The sequence below is a fragment of the Herpailurus yagouaroundi genome, unplaced genomic scaffold, assembly GCF_014898765.1.
Source record: "Herpailurus yagouaroundi ecotype Mexico unplaced genomic scaffold, PumYag 67681, whole genome shotgun sequence".
Taxonomy (NCBI): Eukaryota; Metazoa; Chordata; class Mammalia; order Carnivora; family Felidae; genus Herpailurus; species Herpailurus yagouaroundi.
Window position 1 is genome coordinate 1,948,734 of NW_024420481.1, and position 18,450 is coordinate 1,967,183.

General features: G+C 44.4%; 1 protein-coding gene across 2 annotated transcripts in view; it reads left to right on the top strand.

The window, feature by feature from the left end:
- Nucleotides 1-18,450, top strand: part of HS6ST2 (heparan sulfate 6-O-sulfotransferase 2) — a 295,195-nt gene that overhangs the window by 230,906 nt on the left and 45,839 nt on the right. The gene's annotated exons all lie outside the window — the stretch shown is intronic.

The window sequence follows — 18,450 nt, forward strand, 5'->3', positions numbered from 1 at the left end:
GAAGAAGATGACTTTTAACAGAACGGAGGAGAAAATGCCTGGAGTTCAAGATGAAGAACAGTTAAAGAGACAATCCTCAGAGACTGTTGCCGTTCGAATGATTTGTGGGAAGTCGTTTTTGTCCTGGAGGGTTTTATTCTAGGCCAAAGGCAATCCAATACCACGGCCCGTAGAGATACGTATTTCCGTAAAAACAACCTTAGGGCTTATTGACATTTTCTTGTCTGGGACTGCACTGTGCTTAACCTAACAGACATGTGATAAGTTATTGTGAAGTGTAAGTTAAGATCCGGATTTCGCTTTGGAAAGACTGGCAGCAAGCCGACAATGACGGCGGGTGACGCTATGCAGGAAAATTTCAACTGCTGCTTAAGTCTGTCTTCATAATGCCTGGAGACAACGAGACGGGAACAGCTTGAGGTGTTCCTCCGGTCGTTTTTAACCCGGGCCTCACGAGGTACCAAGCTTCACTTTTCTCTTTTGTCATCATCTCCGACTCAAGACACTTAGGAGTCAGAACGTGGAAGGGTCTTTAAGGATCTTAGCAAACCCTCCCATTTTACAAAATGAGGACTCGGAAGTTAGGCGACTTAGCCGTTGTCCTCGGCTAGTCGTCAGCGGAAACCGAGCCATGGTCCGGTCTGTAACCCGGGGTTTGCTTTACTAGATGAGAGCAGGCCTTCATCTGCCCCTTGGGAACAACTCCAGCAGCCCAGGAGGTAATAACACTGGCTCTTTGCCAAAAACTCACTTTGACAAGTTGGCATAACGATTCCGCTGATTAGAGCTAACACTTGCAGAGTACTTTACAGTTTGGACAGGGCTTTGTACCATGACCTCTTGAGTATCACTGGTAGTGTTATCGGTGGCCTTGCTGGTAGCATTTTAAATGATAGTGTGTTGTAGACTGGGATCCGTTTTCTGAAGAGTTTAAATTCCTTTTTTTTTTTTTTTTTAAAGGAGGACTGGGGAAGGTTTTCATTGATGTTTTCGTCATTTCCAAAAAGATTTGTGAATACAAATTAAAACAGCCCGTGTGTGACGTGAAGTTACCTCAAAATTGGGATGGATTGGAGGCACGGTGACTCATCCTAGGAGACAAGGTGGTGGGAGATTCTAGGTCAGGAATAAATGCTGTTAATGGATTTCCAGATACTTCTCTAAAATTCTCAGAACACCGTGAGAAGAAACTGTGGTCCCTGGACAAAACGGAAGAAAGAAATAGAGAAAGTGAAGGCAAGAGGTTGAGAAAGGGAGAAGGGAAGAGACAGAGGAGAAACCTTTGTTTGAGACTGGAACTAACACAAGTCGTGTCTCTTTTTTTCCAAACTCACGCATTCACTCGTGTGAACAAACAGCTGATACCTGAACAATAAAACACCGGAATCTCTCAGAGCTTGCTGCTTGCAAGTTAGTGTCTTGGGAAACTGAACACTCTTCCCATTTCTTAGGGAAGTTGCTGATCTGGGGTTTTACATCAGAGTCAGCAAATTATAGCCCCGGGGACAAATCCAGTTCATTGCATGTTTTTGCATGGCCTGGGACTTAGGAATGGTTTTTATTTCAAATGGCTGAAAAAAATTACGAACAGTATTTTGTGACGCTTCAAAATTATGTGAAATTCAAATTTCAGCGTCTGTAAAGAAAGTTTCGGCGGAACACGGCCACGCATTTATTTACACGTTGCCTGTGGCTGCTTTTGTGCTGCAAGGGTCGAGTCTGCAAATCGAAAATACTTACTTTCTGGCCCTTTGCGTACAGAGTTCCACCTCCTGCTTTAAACAGAAGTAGCTTTGTGGTCTGAAAGAGTTAAATAACTTCCTCTGAGCCCCAGCTCTTAACCAGAGGGGAGTTGAGACACTGGCTCAATACAACTTAATTCAATGACTTGCACTCTTAATCACCATATTTTAGAATCAAATTAGAAAAATGGAATCCTAGGCTCACAGTCTAATGATAAATTGTATGCTGTAGAGGTATATCAGATGTTTGAATTTTCGAAAATGTAATATTAAGTTTCCTGATAATTCCAAATGAGGTTAACAGGAAATTTTATCATTTGCCCTTTGTAATGACCTGCTTCATATAACCAGCAGCAAGCAATTTGGGGTCTGCAGGCTGTTTGAGGACACATTTTGTATTGATTAGCTGTAGCTTAAGCCTGCTGGGCAGGCTGTGGAGACAGGCCGTTATTTGCTCGTACCAACTTCTGGCCCATTACTCATCTAGTCACTGTGGTACCTTTCCCCAAAATGCCATACAGAGCCAGACTTTCCAAGGGCATTTTTATAGTAACGAAATTCAAGCGGGAATTTCGATGCTCACCTAAAGCTCTATTCTGGATCTCATCACTAAGGGTGGAGGAGGGTTGATCCTGGCTTGGAACACAGGCTCAGGAGATCAATGAAGGGGCTGAGGACCGGCCCTGGAAGGTCAGAAAGGCACCTTTTTCACCTTGGGACATTCGGCCTACTAATCATTTCTCATGCAGTTAAAAGACCTATTTTTGCATTGACCAGCTGTCATTTAAGCCCATGTAGTTAAGGCAGTTTTCTGCTTTCTGCCTCTTTCCTGAGCACCTGTATTAGCTGCAGCTTAGATCTAAGAGAAAGTGGTGTCTTCTCCCAGCTAAAGAGGGTCAGAGGCCTTTCGGCTTTGCGTTCCCACCACTGCCTCTTTAAACTCCATTTCTGTAATGAGTACTGTACTCTGGCATTTCCCCCACTCGTTTCTTGTATTTCTAATCAATAGTTTCGTACAATTATGACCTTACATTTCCAATTACATTTTATTTTGGAGCTCTTGCCATTTTTCATGGGTTTCTACAGTTCTCTTGCTTTGGGCGCGTGTGAAGTCAAGCAGAAAGGTTTCCCCACCACATCCCTTGGTGTTTATGCTCTGCTAACGTCATCAGAGCCAGATTCAATTTGTGTTTCAGGAGGCTTCTCTGAAATCAAAACAGAGCTCTCTGCTGACGGATTGGTTGCTAGACTGAAGATTCATATGAGGATTATCAGGAAGGCTGACTGGTGTCTTCCATTTGGGCACATTACAAACACTGCAGCCTTCGCTGTGGTCCTTTGTATGACCACCAGTTTAAATTGCACACGTTTCACCTGAATACTCTAGATAGTTGATAACTAGTTAGTTGATAACCTTGAATGATTTCCAGTCAGCCGTTCCTTATCCCAAAGGGGTGTCACTTAGGATGCAATTCATTCAGAGAAGTATTGATCTCTCAGCCATCACACTGCATTGATTCCCGCCTCCCCCAACAGAAGAGTGTCCTTCATGGGCCTGGAGTGTTCATATTGCCTCCAGGTACGATTGTTTATTCAGCAAAGGCCTTCATTAAACCAAGCAACACTATAAGGTAATGAGGCTTGCTCTAACAAACATAGCAGAACTTACACATCCAAATGAGCCCGGCTGCCTGGCTCTCCCTTTTCATCATCCTGCTTCTTTTCAGGAGAAAGTAGTAAGTCTAAGTGTCCATTCAAACCTCTCCTACTCTCCCTTAGTGCTGAGTTCCCCCGAGAGACCTGTCCTCAACGCCTAGTCCAGATAACCTGCAGGAGAGATGACAGGCGGAAAGGGAGCATCCCGGCAGCAGGGCAACGAAGCCCGAGGCTGGCAGAGAAGGAGGGACCCCAAAAACAGTGGGTACGACACGTGACTTCCACTGGCATATAATGGATGCAGAAAACCACATTATTGTGAATTAATTATTCCTTTAATGCTCCTAAACGTACCACGACTGAACGGCAAGGCGCAAGGAAGAGGGCTCATTTGAGGGTCCTAGAATTTAATATTACAACTCAGTAATTTCCTTGAGAGTAGGGAGTACATAATAAGTATTTTTGTATCACTTAGAGCGTGGCCCGTAGCAGGTGGTAAGTGAGTTGTTGTAGAAACAATAGTAGATTAGAGCGGTGGTGAACTTGTACAGTAAGGCCTAGACTGTTATAATGAGTGTAATTACAAAATAATTGAATTGTTATAATCTGTCATTTCCCATTTACCGCCATCATTATTCTGCGAAACCAGGTAGTGAGACTGCCTTGTTTTACCCTGCTTTTCATGTATGGGAACTGAGGCATATGAATCAATTGAGGGGCTGGTACGATGGCTTGGAATGAGAACTTCAGTTCTCCAACTCTCCACCCGGTGCTCCTCTCAACGATCTGGATGAAATCAGGGGCTAGCATCATTCATGGCCGCTATTTACAAAGGTCTAATGAATACCTCTCACTCCCTAATGAGATACTTCTCTTGGCTCCATAGACAAGCAGAGCCAAACAAGTGATGTCAGGATGCCAGAGTGAATTATTGGGCTTGTGTCAACCCAGGCAGGGATGAAAAATCACCCCGGTGAACTTAATCCAGGAGCAATCAAAGGGCCAAAGTTTTAATTAGTGAGAGTTGTGATTTACATTCTCATCTGGCATCCGAAAACTCTACATTAGTCTTCAGACTCCTGCACTCTCCTGGTTGTCTGACGCTGGTTAGGATGGTTAATGTGCTTTTAAATAACATTATGTTTAATGGACCTTTGAAGGCACTGACGTATGGATCTATTTCCTTATGCATCATTTCTAATCAAAAGGAGAATGACGCCAAGGCACTATAGTGAGTAAAAGAAGGGAACAGATTTATTTTTAAGAAACGTAGCAGAGTGAATATATGGAAAAACGGTGCTGATTTCTTCATCATAGTCAAGCACAGCCAACAGCTGTAGCACGTTCTGTTGGCTCTGCTCAGTGAGGAGACATCTTTGTTCTTTGGAGGTGGATTAGGTTCTGGGGGTCAGTCTAAATGTCATCAGAAGGTAATTATGCGCTACTAATTGGGTGATCAAGTGGGGTCCTGTGGTTGGGGCCAAAAGTGAGGCGTGACTACACAGTCACGAATGGGATTTCTCATGTATTTCATAACTGTCTGTGGACAGAGTTCCTAGGGAAGAACTCAGGAAATGTGAATGCCAGCAGCATCCTTGGAATCTGTTTACAGCCTCTTCAGGTGACAACTTTAGGAGGACCGGCATGCATTGGGTATAATACAGGCCCTGCTTGGCTTGCTAACAATCTGTTCCGAGACTTCGTCACACCGCCTACGCTGACTGACTCCTCATTTGCCAATACCCCTGATCCTGGTTCTTTTACAGAAACCTAATTAATACCTCTTCCTTGGTAATGAGTTACTCCTTTTGACTCCGTAGACAAGCAGGGCCAAATTGTGATGTCAGAATTCCCTAGGTGAATCACTGAGCTTGTGACAATCTGGGCTGGGATGAAAACTCACCCCAGGACGTTTAATCCAGGAACAATTAAAGAACCAAAGAATTAATTGATGTGGGTTTTCATTTGTTAAGGTCTTGAAAGAGGGAGGCTTTTTGTTTGCTCTGGTGCCTTTTTTGTGTCCTCTTTGATTACAAGTGAATAGGCCATGGGGGAAAGATATCTGTTTCCTATGGGCCAGAAAGAAAAAAGTGGTGTCCGAGCCTGCAGAGAGCATCACATCATTGGACTTGCAGTTCAGGTGATGAGCCAGTGCCCTGCCCTTGAGGAACTGACGGGAGACCTAGAAGGGGTACTGCAAAAGAAGGAGCAGATGATGATATCTGGCGATAGACTTTGACAAGAGAGCAATGCCCCAGGAATCCTGAACAAACAATTAGAAAGAGGCTCAAGGGAAATCAGGAGAAGTGCTTCTTTGCAGCCTTTGGCCAAGTCTCCCTACCTCCCCAAAGAATGTCAACAGCAGATACAACTGCTGATAATGGGGCAAGATCCAGGCAGATGAGGCGTGCTAGGGAAGGAAAGTCACGGAAAGCCCCACGCCCACTGACACAAGACAATTCACTGGGAGCAAGCGTTTCTGCTGTCCAGTGACTGGGTGGTCTGGAGAACCATTGGCCCAAGGCCCGTGTCTAAATGCATGTCTCTTAAGTTTTCCACCCTTTTCCCTGGTATCAGCTTGGATCACCAGGAAGGCTGCACCTACACCACATTACCTGGGTTGCCCCCAGGTTGCTGCCTCTGGCTTGCCTGCTAATGTGGTGTCCTCAGCTGCTAAACAGGGGTGAGCTTTACTGTATGGAAACTATACTCCATTCAAGCTGACTTTTTAAAAAGCCTATATAAGATACCATCCTGTGGAAAACGCTTCTGGACGTCCAGAAAAATTTGTGCTTCTTAGACTTGGCACCAGGAATAAGTCTGACTATGCTGACAAAACGATACCCTTTCCTTTGATCACAAGTTGAGAAGGCTGTTACCCGGCATGTGTCCCAATGGCCTTGGTTGCTAGGAAACTTGGAACTAATCTAGCACTGAATTTTGGGAACCCTCCTTCTGTCTGAGAATGAGTCCCTCTCTTTTTGAAGTATTTTTATGGATCTTGGTTTTTCACCACGGTCGTATTGTAGATGTCCTTTACGATATGCCAGCTGGAACTTGAGGTAGCAGTGGGTCATAAATTACGAAAAATTTTGCCGTGGCCTCACGTGTGATGGTTGAACACCAGCCTGCATTCTTCTTGGCCCATGCCCCGAGCTCTGACTTTGTGCTCCCTGGAATAAACTCTGTTTCTGTTAGGCACAGCCTCCATTTTCATACTGGATTTGATGCTTTCCCCCATGTAACCCTTTAATCCTAATTTCTATATGCCTCCAAATAGAAAAAGCGGGTGAGGGGCATAGAGCAGCGTGCACCTTCCTTTTGCTGTTGTTGTTGTTTTCCTTATCTCTGGAGCCAGTTGTATAAAACTGCCAAGAAGGAAATTTCCTCTTAAAACAGAACCTTCCAGGGGCGCCTGGGTGGCTCCGTCGGTTGAGCTTCCGACTTCGGCTCAGGTCATGATCTCACGGTCCGTGAGTTCGAGCCCCGCGTCGGGCTCTGTGCTGACAGCTCGGAGCCTGGAGCCTGCTTCGGATTCTGTGTCCCCTCTCTCTCTGACCCTCCCCCGTTCATGCTCTGTCTCTCTCTGCCTCAAAAATAAATAAACATTAAAAAAAAAAAAAAAACAGAACCTTCCAGCATGGAGTTTGCTGACCTGTGGCAATTACCAGTACTAGGATTGTTTTAGTTGGTGCCTTACTTGACTTTCAGTTTATGGCTGTCACTTGACAGAATTAAAAATTCACTCTGCTCTGTCTGCTCAGTTTTTGAAGGCGATAGCCTGTTCCAGAGGAGGTGTTCTCCAGGAATCAAAGACTCTGTACTGTGCCCAGAAACCAAAACTGGTCAGGGCCCGGGCCTCCAAATAGTTGGCTTCCTATAGTCCATGGTATCGCATAGGCCATGAATAACCTTTCTCTAGAACCATGGGCAGTTGGAAAATGTGCCTCGGCAAGCTCTGGCTGAGTTTTGACATCCTGGAAAACAAGCAGTAAAGGACACGCCCCTTCATTTAAACAAAACTCCTACCCAGGCTTGCCAGGGATGAGTAGAGCAAAAGCTCCTAAGAGAAAGTCGAAGAAAACAATAACAGAACTTTGTGAGAGTAAGGGGCTCTCACTCTCCCTCCCTCCCTTCATCTCCTTCTTGAGTTTCTGGAACTCTGATGCTGAACTGCCCTTCCATGAGCCCTAGACAAGCTGAGAATGTCAAAAGTAACTTTCGGTAACCACACTGAAAACAAAAGAAGGAAAACATAATTAGCCTAGAGTAGACAGGTCGCAAAACCCGTAATTCTAAGAATCCAAGGAGAATCATTGACCAGTTTTTCAAAATGCGCACTTCTTTTGCCCCTAAGCCACAAATGATTGTTTATATCCCTTTTAGGCAGCTAGCTGGGTGCCTTTCCTCCAAATACTGGCTTTCCATTAGGTAAATGCTGTCTTGTTTCCCTTTAAGGGTCAACTCTGCTTTCCCTGGTTAGAATCTTCTGTGCAATTGCCAGGACCCTCCCTTTGCAGTTGCAGTCTGAAGAACCGGTCTTCTTCACAGGGGCATGATGATTAACTTGCCAAGATGACATTCTTGAGCCTCAGTGAAGGTTCTAGCCCTTCACAGCTTACATCATCTGCCTAGGTCACATAGAGTCACATTTTACAACTCATCACTGGGGGTTCCTGTCCCATATATCCCCCATTGAGGGGGATCTGGAAATGGTTTAATATGGTTTAACATTCATGGCATCCCTTCAAAGACAGTGTCAATAACAGAGTGAAGGCAGCCATTTTCTCACAAAGGTTGAGGGACATAAGGAACAGTGCAGGCTCTTCCCACAGGACCTACTCCCTGACACTGATGAGGACATTTTCCACGAGGACTTTATTCTTTACTTAATTTAGGCTTTCACAGTACTAAGTTTCGTTTCTTCCTTTCATGTTTTTATCACTGTAGTTTTATACCTCTCTACTCCTCCGTTTCTCCATTTCCCCTAAGCCAAGAGGTGCTCCCTGCCAGTGAGATCTTGCACTGTGGTTTCAGTGTTTGCTATAGAGAAATGTATGGACGCCTAGTTCATACAGGTTTAAAGAATTTATTATATAAGAAGTTGATAGTTTAGTGGCTAGGGAGAACCAGAGAGCAGTTATTTCAAAGCACAGAGCCTACGTTACAAAGAGGTGGCAGAGAGGATACCATGACTCTCAGGAAGCCTTGGCCTTCCCAAGTACAAAACAAGTGAAGTTGGCATATGGCTGACCCGCATTCTGATTATTACAGAGCCAAGATTTTCTTGAAGTTTTGAAGCTAAGAAGAGAACAATAGGTCCCATTTCTGATTTTGTACATAATAGCAGAAGCAAATAACAGGAACAGTAATGAAAAGCAGACTAATTGCTTCTTTGGGAGATGATAACTAATTGTTTCTTTGGGAGGTGTATTTGCATAAACTTGAGGACAGTTGCTTTATCTAGTTCAGACACCAAAATGATTTCTTCTTTTATTGATTTTTGTTGCAACAAATAAGGCCAGACTGAAAAAAAAGTGTATATCTAAAGCCTATAATTAGGGATTTGTTTGGTACAAGATGCTTCTTCCTTCAGCATACTTCGGATCATTTTTTCCAGGAATTGATGAGAACAGGTTGCATGTGATCAAGAAGGTTTGCTCTCTATCAGACGCTCCTGGCATTAGAAAGGACAGCGTGACTGATGAAACACCACAAGTCATCCGAAAAGTGCACTAGGGGAAAGCAACATGTAGCAGTTGGAAACCCAAGGCAAACAAATGTCTTAGAATCAGCAAATGAGTCTCTTAATGATTGTAACACTCGTGCCCCTAGGTCCAGTGTCTTCTTCGGCTTGCACGAACCCACTTTGGCCACTCTAGCTTGTCCTTAATCTTCTTCCCAGGCTCTGCTCTTCTCATTCAACACACTCTTCCTGTGTAATCTCTTCTCCGCTGAGGTTTTCACCTACCACTGCTATACTGAAGACTCCCACATCTCTGGAGACCGTTCTCCAGCTAAGATCATCTATACCCAGCTAAGCTCTACATCCATGTATTCCAAGTGTCAACCAGATCTGTAGCCTGGGGGTCTCACCAGCACACAAAACTCAACATAACCCAAAATGAACCTGGCGTCTCCTTCATACTCTCCCCCAACGAAAAAAGGCTGACCACCTTTCTTGTAGTATTTATTTTGGCAGTTGGAGCCACAACTTATTCATGTTACTTCATCTTTGGCCCAAAGCCTTTCTGTGTTCTGTACTCTGTGGGGGCTCTGGCCCTGTCTGCTAGGTGCCAGCCAAGTTCTGTCATTAACTTCATGTTACATCCTTGGGTACTTCCATTGGATACATCCCTTCTTTTCTCAGGACCTTACGCTCTAAGTGCTCTTCTAAACTCCCTATTTCTGAGTCTTTCCCTTGACTGGGGTGAGGTATAGTTAATAGAGCCTCAGCTAACTGTCTTGGGTTAGAAAGGACTGTTACTAAAAACTCATATTCATGGGAAGAAGGATATGCATATAAATTATACAAGGCTTAGCATTTAACAGTGATTAGTGGGTGATACACAAACAAGATATATTTTGTTTCCATGAATTGTCAGAGTTTTAATCTTCCACGAACATACACAGTAAAATATTGCTCAGTTTTCCAAATCTTAACAGAAAAATTCCAACTATTGGGTTTTATTCAGAAAAGAAAACTAGTGGTGTCTACACATCATAGAATGGATAACGTTTGCAACAGAGACCCGACTTTGACGTAGCATGCACTCAAACAAATATCTGAATGACTGATGCTTGAGCAGTTTAGAAATAAAAATATTTTCAAACTTTTAACTGTCCCTCTAAATATAAACGAAGAGAAAAGTGTAAGAACCTTTGGTTTACAGGCTCAGTACTAGTAAGAGATACAACGGAGCACAGTTGAGAGAACTTTTCTTTCTTGACTACCCCAGAAAGCATGATCAACACCATTGTTGACATGGTCCTTCTACTTGCTAAGGACACAGCTGCACTTTTACATCTTGAATATATTCACTTGCTTAGAAAGCACGTAAGATGCCAAGTTCAGCCCCAGGAATATCTTGGAATGCTCCTGCCTTTGGACACTGACATGTAGCTAGAACATTGGAACCCCATAGCCCCAGTGTTAATATATGAGGCCTTGGTTAGTCAGGACCAACGCTGCCTCAATGGCCTAACTTGTCCAAGATCCTCTGGCTATTACAGAGACAGAAAATGAGCTCAGCCCTGCCTGATTCCCATGCCCGTGCTCTTTCCACAACTTCACAGTTGCCCTCTGTTAGTTTGGCAACACCTTTCTCCAAAGTTGCTGATTCCCACTGCTTTGACCCTACTTCAGTCTCGTATCTGTGGGCACTGGAGCTCAGAAATGGCACTGTGACCGACTGTCATGTTTTTAGGCATGCAGTGAGGTCTGTCATAAGTCAATTGAACAAACAAACGAACAAACAAAAAACCCAAAGCCACATGACTGCTACTGAACCTCTAAATAGACATGTGTTAGTCAGTTCAATTCAGCAAACATGTTAGAAGCCAAATTGACCAGGATGGTTGTTGGGCAACAGGTATTGAAAACCTTGTATATGACAGATGTTATAAGAAACTTTGTGAACATATATGAATACAATTTGTTTGTATCCTCAAAGAATTTGACATATAATGTGCAGGCAGAATGGACATTCCTGAAAATCCATTAGAACGTACTTAGCAGAAAGTAAAAGCAAAGTGATTATTCATGAGAGAAAAGGAAATGAATACATGATCAGTCCCTCCCCCCGCCAACACCCTTGGTTCATATCACTCTGCAGTATGAGGTCAGAATCTCACTTCCCAATAAATGAGCTCACTGGCTTTCTTTCTTTCTTTTTTTTTTTTTTTTCTTCCTGTGTACAAATTCCTGCCACCGCAGCTGGCCTCTTTGGCTTTTCCTAAAAAGTTCACTGAGACTTCTCTGGCCTTCTCTGGGGACTCCCTGATGTCTAATGTTCAGCAAGTAGGCTCCAGTTGTGAATTTTTAATGACGCCAGATCATTTTCAGTAAATAGAACTTCAAGCTCAATTGATGCCATCAGGAAGGGGAAGCTTCTCCAGAGAAGGGTGTCGGCAGCCCTTTTGTGTCCTCCTCTTTCCCGGCTCGGGAGCAGTAGATGGGGGCACTTGATTCAAGCAGATTCTAATTGCGTTGTCTGGAAAGCAGGGACAACGCATGCGGCTGACTGTTCTCTCTCCCTTGCCACTAAGTGTGGCTGTCTCTCGCGTCTTTCGAGAGTGGCTCCCAGAGTGTGCTGCACAGACCGGCAGCCTCGCCCGGGAACTCGTTGGAAGTGTCAATTCTCAGGCTCCAGCCTAGAGCTGCTGAAGCAGGCACTCTGGGGGTGGGGCCCAGCCGGCTACCTTCTACAAGTTCTCCCGGTGATTCCTGATGTAGGATGAAGTCTAAGAGCCACCGTCGGAGAGTAAGGATAGGCATAAGTTCAGTCCATTTTGTGAAAATTCTCATAACCCAAAGTTTCTTTTCTGATTTATGCCTCTTTAGCACAGACAGAAAATCATAATTTTCCTAACGGTAACTCAGCTGTACATCTACCTTCCCCGATTCTCCCAGACATAGGCAGTCACTCCCTGATTTATTTCCCTAGCACCTTTTCCACACTTGACTTCTCCGACTTGGGGTCATGTATCTGTTAACACACTCACCTTCTCCACTAGCCTGGGCCACGTGAGGCTGGGAACCTTGTCACAGTCATCATTGTATCCCCACGGCCCAACACGATGAAGGGCACCCAGGAGATGTTCTTGGAGTGAATAAATTAACGTCTTATAATTTTCAAAATCATGGGATGGCCTTAAGAAGTCAGACTGTCAGACAAGGAAACTGAGGCCCAGAGAAGTTAAGTGATTCAGCGGGTGGATTACAGACCCAGGACTAAAGGCAAAAGATTACCCCACTTTGGGAAAGGTAATGGTCAGAGTCCCCTAAATATTGCCCTCATGAACTCAACTCCACTTAGGAAGTCTGGGATACTTTGGTTCTTCGAGGGCAAAACCCTTAATTTGCTCGCAGACAGGCTTCCCCTACCCCCAACTGTGGTGATGTCACTAGTGAGCCACGGTGCAGAGGCTGAGAATGGGAAAGGGAGTCGTGGTGAAAAATAGGAATAGATTTTAGCATTATCAGAGGTATACCCCCAACTTTCGGTTAGTCCTTGGTAAAGGGGAGCCAAAAGATGTGAGCTGCAAGTGAAACCAAGGTTTCAAGCACAGTTTTCCTCATCTGTCAGCAGCACGGAATGTACTTTGTGAGGTGTTTTCGTTTTGGGAATGGGTTGATAAGGATTGTCACTCACCTCACCTCTTGGTGCCCAGCTTACCTTATCACATAAGCAATCTGGCTGGGCGAGGAGGATGGGGAGAAGCAGGCTATGGTCATGGGATGAGGAAGATCACTGGCACCCACAAGGGTCAGGGTCTGCCTTTTCCCACGTTAACCTTAGCATTGAACTCTACCTAACTAAGTCAACCGGCTCAGGCTGTTTTCTTTGGGCCCCTGGGAGGTAAGACTTCGTAACACACATGTAAATCCCCGTAAACTGAGGCAGACATAAGCAGACGATGGCAGGGGCTGTCTGCCACGCGAAACATCCACCTGTCAGTCACGACGGATCGCTGTCCCGTCAGCCCTTGATGCTTATACTCACAGTTTTGACTTCCATTTCGGAGCAATGACTGTACATCTACCCCTGTCTTTCTTCTTAAGCTACCGTGCCATTTCTCTAATTGCTTGCTGGACACTGTCGACACATCGTTACCCTGACTCAGTATGTCCCAAACGGAATCTATCTTCTCTCGTCCGGATTCCCTTCCCAACCAATCTGTCTCTTTCACTGGAACCTTGGCTTTCTCAGCCATTCAACTTCCAGACCTTTCACGTAGACTTTATTCTCATTCCCTAGATGTAGTCAGTCCCCAAGTTCTGTCATTTCTTTGGACATGCCATGCCTGGTTTCCTTCTTTCCACCCCCATCACTACCGTCACGGTCCAGGCTCCCATCATATTTCGGGAGTCCATCACCCCAAACCTTGCAGTACCAAGAGCTAAGATTTTCCGCTTCTCAATCCCCTATCCGATGGAGGAGCCTAGAGCTCGATGTAAATGTAACAGCTGGAAGACAAGTTCCAGTGGCCTCCAATAGTCTGTAACCCAGGTCCAAGCTCTTGGGAAAGATGCAGGTGAATAGCCAGTTTAATTGAGAAAATAATATTCATGTTCTTTCTTGATCCCAGTGAGGCATTCAGGGTTGTGACTGGCTTTCCTGGACAGAAACAGCAGGTGCCAAGAGGTGAGAAGGGCAAAATAGCAACAATAATCAATAAGCGTATTGCTCTAGTCCCTGATGCCCCTGGGGTGAGTAGTGAGAGTGGAAAGTTAATGGAAGGGGAGAGGGCAAGATAACGTGAGTGTCCCGCTGCCTTTTCCAAAAAGCTCTGCAATTACAAAGCACTTGTGAGTGTTTGTGTGAATGGTTTACCTGATCAGTTTAATTCCCTCTGCCTTATAGATGAGAATCCTGAGACAGCAAGAAGTTATATGCCTTGCTGGCGGTCAGGATTAGAAGTTGAGATATTTTGAATAAGCGCTTTGAACAGATGAGGTTGCTTCTTAGAGATCGCAGTTAACACTGAACTTCCTAGCAATAAAGATGAGCTTTTCTCTTCCCTAAAAACCTGTCATTATCCACACTTAAGCAAAGAAAACTAGGGAAGGAAGCTAGCTGAACGCACAGGTTAGTGACCTGAACTCTCTTTGCCTGATGATTAACAGAATTATAGATAATAGGAACGGGACCCTTAAAGGGGTAGGGACACTAATTTAGACACTCTCGGTAGAAGAAAATGAAAAAAGTTTGGAGCAAAGAAAGAAAACCACTCAGGACATAACCTAGAAAGATACAAAAATGAAATAAAGAAGACTCATCAGCTCTAATTAAAGGAAATCAATATTTGAAGAGCTGTCTTGCTCAGTAACAGAACAAGGGCAAAAATACTTCGGAAATGTGAGCCTCTTAGAAAATAGAAAAGCAGATTTTCATGGCGAAGCAATCATGGGGAAGCAGTCATGATTTCAAAGCCTTTCAAAAGACGACCACTTGGTGGGTATGTGGTAGAGGGGACTCAAGCACCTGTTGGGGAAGCAGATCCGATGAGCTTCTATCCCTGGTACAATCTATATATTTTAAGTGCATTTCTTCATCCTGTGAGCTTTAAGGAGCCTAGGGTCATCTCTAGGGAGCAAAGAGTAGCTACCATTTCCCCACACAGACTTGAAGTAACCCCTCAACAATAGCTTGGGTTTCATCTCAGTTACTGCTTACAATAACACACACTGGAAAACATTAAGAGCTATATATACAAACGCAGTAGGGTTCTCCTTATTCACCCAATCACCCAAGCAAGCTTGCTGGAGAATCCTTTCCAAGCTCACGTGTCTTTGTGGTCCACGTGATGATCAACCATCAGTCCAAGTCTAACTAGACCAGAGTCCAACTAGAATACAGTTCTCCTAGACCATTCTTCTTTAGGAATGGAAATGGAAAATATGTGACATGTGTCACCACTTCCTCTCGTACAAACCAGTGCCAGACATTGATAATCGATCACGGCACTCCTTTCTACGGAGCCCAAAGGCGACTTTTGTTCATTTGTTCAACAGATACTTTGAGTGCCCTCTTAAGAGCTAGTTGGAGAGACAGATACACAATAAAATGTAAGCATATGCTACGTGCCAAACAAAAGACAAGTAGCCTGACTCTTCTGAAACGCAGTTTCAATTTCCTAAGACCCTGAAAATTAATTTTTTAAATTTCAGTGCTGAATTGTAGTTAGAACAGCACAACTATTTTTCACGGGTCTGAGATGAATTCATTCCAAAAGGAGCCTACAAAGTACTATAGGAAATGCAGAAGTTTCTGTATTCCACCCATCAAGAAAGGGAGTGGAGTGTGTTTGAAACTGCTAGGTTCTTCTCCCTCAAGTACCTCTCTGATCTAAGAGAAAAATCCAGATTGGAGTGGATCTGATTGCCGTTTTGGGTTAAGTACACTGGATGCCATTTCAGCATCAAATTATTCAATCAGAAACACTTTGAAAATGCTGGAGAGTTGGGTTAGTCATAGTTTTCCCACCTGAATACAATGTGCATAATACTGCAGATTTTTTTTTTCACATTTCTGGTGTTGGAGACATTTGTGGAGCCTGTGGAAAATGGCTTGCTTGATAGACGGAGACCGACAGCTGGCCAGGCAGACAGAAGGAGTGCTGGCTCTCATTAACTTTTCCTATCAGGAGCTCACCTGGAATAGTTTTCATAGGCCTTTGATAGCGCTGGGTATGAGGGAGGGAGGAAGGGATCTTCTCAGAAGAGGATAGCTCCTCAGAAGGAGTGGAAGGAGCCTGGACTCATACTCTCAGGGATTTCAGGCCACAGCCTTTAAGATTTCAACTCAAAGAGGAGAGCAAAGTGAAGAGGTCTGACAAGTGGTCTAGAGATAAAATAATGACAACAGGAGTAGGTCTGTTTCAGATCTGCGGGCTGGAAACTAGCTCTGATTCCTTGCAGCCCTCCTCCATCTCACATGCCTCAAATTATCATCTGTGCATCCTAAAAGCGGAGAGGGTTTGTTCCTGTAAGTCCCTGGGATTGCTGGATGTTCCAGTGGCCGGCGTTCTTTGCAGCATCTTAATCTTGGGGTCCTTGACCTGTGTTTTTCCAGATCTCCGAGGCTCCCAGTCTGCAGCTGCAGGATTTTCTCTTTCTCTCTCATGGGGCACTTCTGGAAAACTCCGGATCCTTCAGTCTCAAGGTTTCAGAGTTACAGCATCTTGTCCAGACTTGGGTACTGAGCCTGGAATTTGGGGGCAGACCGATGACTCTTTTCCCTCAACGTCCACCAAGCCTTTCTATACAACAGTCCTTAGTATATCTAACAGAATAAACTCCTGAGATCCAAGCCTGCCACAAATTCTGCTTAGTCCCTACCGCACTTTCAGATACACTTTACCACTGTGAATGGATCTGCTCATTGCCCGGAACACACATTTTGAGTTATTTGGTGACTTTTACCCCCGAGTCTTGGTGCCATACCTTCCGTGTGTGATTTTTCTCTGAGTAAGTTTTTGGCTTTATTCCCTTTGGATCTTCACTTACAGGACGTGGCAGTAGGTCAGAGGGGTCCTTATTCCTATCTCTTCAAGGGGTACTGCTCCAAGACCACTCCCATCTAGAGCGGCAGTTAACAATAAGAAGGCTGTCCGTGCCAGCCACCAGCTTTTCCTGAAGTCCTGTCGGTGCCTTGCATCGAGCTTCAACGGGGTCACTTGTCACGGAGATTATAAAGGACTTTCATGCCCAAGGCACAAACATGGGAATTTAGCAGTGAGAATGGGCGCTCTTGTATTGAAAGGATCGTGGATGCCTGAACTTGATGACTCGGAGTGTTAAATGACCACCTAGTCTGAGCCCCTTAGCTTGCAAGATCAAAAAATCCCTTGTTCCGGGATGCTGCCAGTGAAATTTCCCACTGGCTCCTGTTTCAGTGAGGGGCTAGGAGGAGGAAGGCTGGCGGCCAGTGACCAGGATGTAGAAGTGAGGAAAACTGAGCCCTGCTTGAATTTCACAACACGTAGCCTGTTACATACATTCTTTGTAACAGACCGTGCCGACCTGCTGGAAGAGACAGTTTTGAGTTCTTCTGAATTTGCCCAATTATTTGGTATTCTCTCTTAGTTTCTGAGCTTGCCTCTGGATGAGGAAGGTAGCCGGTATGGTCCCAGGTACAGCTAAGGAGTTCTTTGCCAGGACATCATTATAGATACTCAAGGGCACGGCAGAGTCGGCAGACCCCACTCAGAACGTAGCCACATTCCGGTGAGCCCGTGAGCAGCACAAGGAAACCTCCTCCAGGATAGAATGTGTGCTCACCCTCTCTAGAATGTCTGCCCCCTCCAGCAGGAGGAGAGGAGCTCACCTTGATGTCTCACACTCCCAAGAACTGTTTTTTGGACCTACTGGACACTGAATCCTACCTGTTGGGGCTTTTGTTGTCTGATTAGCCCTTGTCTGTGCCCACATACGTGACCTTTGCAGTCACCCGGAACCTGTGATTAACTCTAGGTCCAGTCACATCCATGTAGCCATTTAAAGCTGATGGGTGTAGGGCAGAATATCTTTTCTGACCCCTTACCCTACCCCACATATAAGTACTTGTAGGTCCTTGAGGTACTTAAAAGATTCAGAAGCATCTGGAAAGGTCTTTGACATCCTCTGAGACAATTTTCTGTGCCTTTGGAAGGCTCGATTATCCTCCTTGAACGCCGAGATATGCGTTTTTCTTTTTTACCTTCACTTCTCATAAAAGGTTATGCTGACGTAGATCTGACTAACAAAAAAAAAATCTTTCTGATGAAATCAGGATAAATAATTCCGCACATCATCAAGTGGAGAGAAGAGGCTTTGAATTGGTTTCCATGGAAATCTGAAGACGAAGTAAAGTAATAATTTCAAGGCAGAACAGCTGAATTGAAGATAATGGTAAAAATAGTTTGATAAAGAAAATAGAATAAAGTAATCAAGAAGACTCCAATCAATTATTCCTTTTTGTTTACCTTCAAGTGATTAATTTGTCTGCGTTTATTAACCTGATGAGATTAAGCAGACCTTCCTAGTGATTTATTTCGTAATTGTTTCCAAGGTTTGACATAAGCTGTGGAGTTATTGAAGGTGGAGATTTAAATTCAATTACTCATGAAGCAGGTGGTGCTTCTCCTGAAAGAATATCTGAATTCACGGCCTTCCCATGTTAACATTATGAGTGAAAATTATTAATTCATCTGATAGTATCTCCCAAAGACTTTTAAAAGTCATTTGGCATCCACATACTTCACAAAAAGTCAGCAGCTTCAGAACTGAACTTGTAATACAGACACTCCAGAGACTGGAAATAAAGGATTTTATGTTAAAGACTAGTTA